Source organism: Micrasema longulum, unplaced genomic scaffold (assembly GCF_059751315.1).
Source record: "Micrasema longulum isolate JH-2025_06_02 unplaced genomic scaffold, ASM5975131v1 h1tg001633l, whole genome shotgun sequence".
NCBI classification, from domain to species: domain Eukaryota; kingdom Metazoa; phylum Arthropoda; class Insecta; order Trichoptera; family Brachycentridae; genus Micrasema; species Micrasema longulum.
The window spans coordinates 556,399-563,248 of NW_028278813.1; positions in this window are offsets into that span (position 1 = coordinate 556,399).

Below are 6,850 nucleotides of genomic sequence, written 5' to 3' on the forward strand. Positions count from 1 at the left end.
AAAAATCTTGCATAGCTTTGAAACCGGTCGGTAGAAAAAATAAAATATATGTGGTAAAACTACGTTGTTTTTATTTATTTTATTATGACGTCGTCTGTTCAATATATAAAAAAAACATTTATCGACACTATTCCTGGCCGATTACCTTTTATTCATTTCCATCTTTTCTTTAACCCATCTTTATGGTACCTACCTTACCTCAAGAAAGAAGATACAAAATAAGAAGATTTGGATTTGGAACAAAATAAATAAAAAAATGACATTATATAAGAATTCTCGGAATCGTGGTGCGTCGTTGTGAAAGTTGTTATCAACATTAGTTAAATAATTCGGAGTGAACTTTCAATTTCCAGTGCATCAGTATTTAAGAAAATTTTCATCGCATTTAAGGTAGGTCCATTCCCGTGCTCCTTTCCTTAATTCAAATGCTCCAACTTTGTATGTTTCTCCTTATAGTTTCTTTCCCCGATGGATATGAGATATCACTTCGGCAATTCTGAGTTTGTTTGCAGCTGCCCCGAACAAGTACTGTTGTGTAATGAAACATATCTCGCAAGCTCTTCAGCCAAAAGATACGTCTTCTTCCAGGACTGCGTTTTCCTTTAATCATTCTCCTGTAGTATCGCATGTCATTTCAAAACGCTTCAATTTACGGAAACGCTTACATAACCTTCCATTTTATTGGCAGGTTTGATTTTTGATACGAGCTTCATATAAATCAAATGTTTAATCAGTTTCTTACAAGTCAGTACCTCTACATAATATAATATAGATATTGCTTAATCTATAGCTCGAGTTTCTCACAGGAAGTAATGAAATCCAGAAGTAATGCCCAGCGAATATAATAAAGTGGTTTCCCTAGTTTACGATTATTGTAACACCCTTCCGATGAAAGGGAAGCTTCCCTTAATGGCTATTACAGTTGGGCCAATGACTTTGGATTCTAGAGAAACAGTTTATTACATAATACACCACTGTATACTGAAGAAGGTACAATGTTTCTTAATAGACTGCTGATACAATTCAATTAATCAAATAATATATGTTTGATTATTATTTTTCAATATTATAATCGTAATCACCATTATACCTCTATCTGCACCTAATGGTGCATAGAGGATTTCATTAGAATTCCATTAGTCACATATACAAATCACATTTCTTATATGGTGAGTAAGGTGATCAGTCTTACGTTTCAGGTACCAGCCTAAAAACACCTTAAATAAACAATATTTCATGTTCACCCTGTCAGGAATCGAACCTAGGGCCTGTATGTTTGGTTCAGGGCGTCACTTTCATCTAGGTCGTTTCTCTGCAGGATTTTGGAGCATTGAGTTATCCAGGAGTTTTTTGGTCTTCCGCTGGCCCTTCGGGCCTCGGTTGAATAGAATCTCGGGCACCGGAAATATCACTCCTTTGGGCCTCACAATTATTTTTTTTTTGTTCGGAGTAAACTAAATGTAATAAATAAAAATCTGTTACTCAAAGTTATGCTACCAAAACCACACAAAATAAATGGATGTACTGAATCTGAGTTTTTCGAACCGGGTAATGGTCCTATGGTTAATGTCACCGATTCACGGATCACAGGTCCGAGGTTTGAACCCTCGCTCTGACACAACACCAATTCGGACCGTACTATACTAACGATTTTTAATAGGCGCGCTTATGCTGTATTTTTATAAAGTTGTATTTTATATACCCATTCAAATTTATATTTGTTATTTATTTTATCTCTTGTAATGTACCTATTCGCGTTTTTTTTACAGCATAATCCATTATATTTTTAGTCATATTTTATATTGTACAAGGCACTTGTGCCGTATATTATAAATAAAACATTGCCGAATATGTAAACAAATTAATATAGCGATGGTACTCGTATTTATATAGTTATAAATAATTCATTTTTGTAATTCTACAAAGCTTATACGCGCTAGGCATGGACTTTATGTAAATATTAATTAGTTTATTTCATTAATGTCTAATTACAAGACAATCTCGGTGACAGCTGTAGTGAAATTAGTTCAAATATTATGGAGATTACAATAAGCTCAATTCGCCGGAGTATCGGGAGCACAGAAGAGTTATGAAGGTTTGTAGATATATTTGAACCGATTCCCTGCCACAAATAGGCCTACGTGTATAGAATACGCATCCAATGTTGTTTGGCGAAGATAGTGGATGATGAATCATTTGAATTTGATCAACTGAATTTCACATTTATTTTTTTGGAATCTTAAAATAGTGCACACATAAACATATTCTAATGTATGCTCTTATAACATAATAAACATTTCATTTATAAATCGTTTAACACATACTTTATGTTTAAATATAACCCGGATTTTGTAAAAAAAAAACACTTAATCTCAACTAATTAATCACAAAATGAAGGTTTTGTGATTCCAAAGATAAGCAACTAATATGGGAAAATAACTATGAAACATGTGGTTCCAGTTGTGTTTAATTTGCTACCAAACAATCTTAGAAATGGCTCTACCAAAAGTAACAAGGGCAAATAAGAGACTGGATATTCGATCAGGAGCTTATATATTAATAAAATGGAATATTTGTAAATATAGATATATACATGGCAGGGATATAAATATATAATATTGACGTGAATATTTATATTTGTGTATTTATATTTATTATTTTTTTTTTTTTTAAAACCTTTATTTTAGCATAAATAAACAATACATTCAGTAGAAAAATGAAACACTTAAGGTTGAACTTGCCAAAAAAGAGTGTAGCTCTTGTGTTTGGCAAGTTTACAAAATCACATAAAAATAAAACATAAAATGCAAAACAAAATAATAAAATAAATAAAAAATTAAACAATTTTAAAAATTGAGAAAATATAAAACTAAAAAAATATTTAAAAAAATATATTAAATAAAAACACAAAATTTGTAAAACACGTTCATATATATGTATGTGTATGTGTACACATGTGTGTATGGATATGTATGTGTGCATGTACGGGTATAGATATAGATATGGATAAAGATATGGATATAGATATATATATATATATATATATATATATATATATCGATATCTATTTAGATATAGATGTACATATAGATATAGACATGGATATAGATAAAGATATATTTATCGATATATATATATAGATATGGATATAGATAAAGATATATTTATCGATATATATATAGATATGGATATAGATATAGATATAGATATAAATATCGAAATATATATTTAAAGAAATAATGTTTTTTTTAAAAAGGCTTTGTGCCTATTAATTATGTACACACTTCTGTTTTAAATTTTCATATTTTGGTTTTGTATTTATTTTTTATCTTATGATTGCGATATCATATACTTTTTTTGCATTTTTCTAAATATTATTTGAAAAGATGAATTTACGTTTTTTTTTTCGCTCCTTATATTTAAGTTAGTAGTAATTATTGTTATTCAACTATGTAGTGTAAGCATATGTTTTCATGTAAAGGATCTTTACCGTCAATCCATATTAATAAGCTTGGTGAGTCCTGTAAAAATAAAAAATGTTTTAAAAAAATGATAAAAATGTAATATTGTATGCAAATAATAAATAAATAAAAAAAAAAATATTCATGAATCTATTCCTTTAAAAATAATCAGCATTGAGACAATATACAAATGCCGAAGTTTTTTTCCAATCTGCATAGTACTTCTCGTAGGCCGATTTCGGAAGGACTATCAGATCCCTTTGCGAATTTTCTTTAATCACCTCAATTGAGTCTAAATGCTTTTGGTAAAGTGGTAATTTGAGTCAAGGGAACAGGAAAAAGTCGCACGACGCTAAATAGGGTGCATGGAGAACGACTTTTACGATGTTTTTGGCCAAATAATCGCGTGCAAGGAGAGATGTGTGAAATGGCGGCTTATCGTGATGTAAAAACTAAGAATTATCTATCTGGCCCTTTTCGACGAGTATTTTTTTTCAAACGCTTCTACACGCCTAAATGTATTATTTATTGACCGTCTGGTCTATTGGAAGGAGCTCAGAGTGCGCAACGACATGATAATCGAAGACAACAGTAAACATCTTAGATTTTTTAACGACTTTGGGATATATATATATATTTAAATACATACACCTACGTATCCTTATCCGTAATGATGCTCTAAACGGCGGTATCGTCCATAAAAAACATCCTTCAGCGACAGATTTGCGTTGATCTAGTTAAAGAAAATTAAGCGAAATTCGCAGAACACACTAAAGATCGATTTGTTAACACCGCTGGCATAAATAAACTACATGTCAGATCGAATTAAAAATTAACACATATATCAATGATTTTCCTTCACTATTTTGGAGAAAAAAACAATATCTCATGTGCGGTACTTTTAAATTGGAAATCTCGGGTCATATTTGAATAAAACAGTATATCTTAATCTTGTTAAAAAAATAAATAAATAAACAAACTTTTTTTTGCTTCAATAAAATTGAATTTTGTGACTTCACCTTGTATCCAAATAGGAGTCTGATTTTCGTATTTTCTCTGGTATCATGTTCAAGTTGAAATAAATGTATCGGTCGAGAGCAAAATGTAAACAAATTGCTTTCTTTTATTGAAATAAAATAAAGCGAATTATTTCTGATTTTTGATTCAATGAGAATGTCCACCAACCCGAGCCCGAGACCTCTTGCATGGTGGGCAAACGCGCTGACCATGCAAGAGGTCTTGGGTTCGATTCCCGACATGGTTGATTTGAATTTATTTAAAAGGGTGTTTTTACACTAGAATATTTCATTGTCCCTAGACTAGTACCTGAAGCGAAAGATTGATCACCTTACCCTCACGTAACCAAAAATGATAATAAGTCTCGTTCACTGAGTCTCGTTTTAGTTTTGAGACTGGAAGCCCTTCCCCTAACCGAATCCCATATTTTATGCATTACTTACCTCAGTATTTATTTATTATGCGGCACCAGTGCCTTTTACAATATAAAATATAAGAATTTAATGCGTACAGTTAGTTGCCTAAATATAAAAAAAAAACAATATTAAAACATGGAAATATAAAAAGGAAAATAAAAATAACAAGAAAAATATATTTTCATATATGTATGTCAGCATACAAAATATGAACATAAATTGAGTTAATAGCAGATCATTAACATAAGTAGCTTTAGCAAATTAATGGATAATCGTTACTATAGAATATCACCAAATATTTATAAAGATATGTGTATTATAAGTGTTAAATTTACATAATAGTTCATTTATTTATTCATATTTTTCTCTTACAAACTATAATCAATAATAAAAATAATGTGACCTCACTTTACCCGTGCTGAGGACACTTAACAATATACTTTTTGAAATGTTTTTACATTAGAGAATAAACAAAGAAAACTAACTTAATAAACAGAGATAATTAACAAAATATTCAGACTGTTTTAAAAACTAGGTAAATATGTACATTTATATTATTTATATTACAAAACGCACAATGAAAATAACAAAAACCTAACATAAGCTTGTGGAGCGGTTGATTCAATATTGGTTGGGGCGAATAAGACAATCCATTTTACTTCTACCTAGCTTCACTATACATTTTTTTATAGCCTTTTTAAACATGTTCTCGTTACTAATTGTTTTATAGATAGTGGAAGTAATTTATAGATTTTAAATAAATATTTGCTTCTCAAAATAATTCCCTCTCTGTTGCAATAAACTTCAAATAGAGGAACTAAAAAATATTATGTTAATGCTATTTAAAAAAAGGTCCTCGTCGTTAAAAGTGATGGTTGATGACGCTCTCAGAGTAGTGTCATATCGTATTACAAATGTCTCTCATTGTCCGATTCTGACACCAAAGATATATCGGGGAGATGCTATCAACGTAACGAGAGAACTTTTCCTACCCAAAACCAACGTAAGTTATGAATGCCGACTATACATTTCTAGAACAATGCGGTCACAGCGGTCACGAATTCAGTCCCCGAAGAGCCCCGTACAACTAAATTTTTGAACAGTAATAGCCACCTTGTAAAAAGGAATATTGAAGAAAGTTATAATAATCTTAAAAAGTCACTGTCATCACACCCGATGGTGCAAAGGGCACTGCATATGTAAAACCGAATGCAGTGTATCTCGATCGTCTGTTTCACGGGGTTTTGAAACAATGAAATATTGCAGTGTAAAATTAAAGGGTTGTGTTCCCGTGGCTAGCCCCGCGGTCTAACGAACAAACATAATAAATATTTAGTTGCCAAATTAGAATAAAATTACATAGGGTATGTACATATAATAATTAAAAATAACGTTTTACCTCTCTAATAGAGTAAAAACTCGTGTGAAGAGACGGAGTTTGTTTTAAATTCATTTTTATTTTCCAAACAAGTACCTAACATCAATTTGTTTCTTTTTTGGGTGATACCGTGTGTGTTGGATTTGTTCCGACGTTTCGGCTACCATTGCAGGAGCAATCTTCAGGGTAAACTGAGTGAAGATGGTCCTCAATGGTAGCCGAAAAGTCGGAACAAATCAAACACTCACGGTAAGACCCAAAAAAGAAACAAATTGATAACGGTGACCGTGAAAACCTTCGTACCTATTTAAGTGCCTAAAAGTAAGATATTATATTCTAAGGACCTTATTTATTTATTTATTTATTTATTAACGGACATTGTCCATGTATACAATTTATAAGGTTTAAATATTACAATAAAAGAGTAGTTTAAAACATTTAAAGAAAAAAGAAAGAAGCATTGACAAACATAAGGGACATCGAGACAAGATCTGGACTATTTATTTAGTGCTCGTTTAAATCGTTGTAAACTTAAACCAAAAAAGTCCAGATCCAGACCTTACTCATAAACTTGGCAT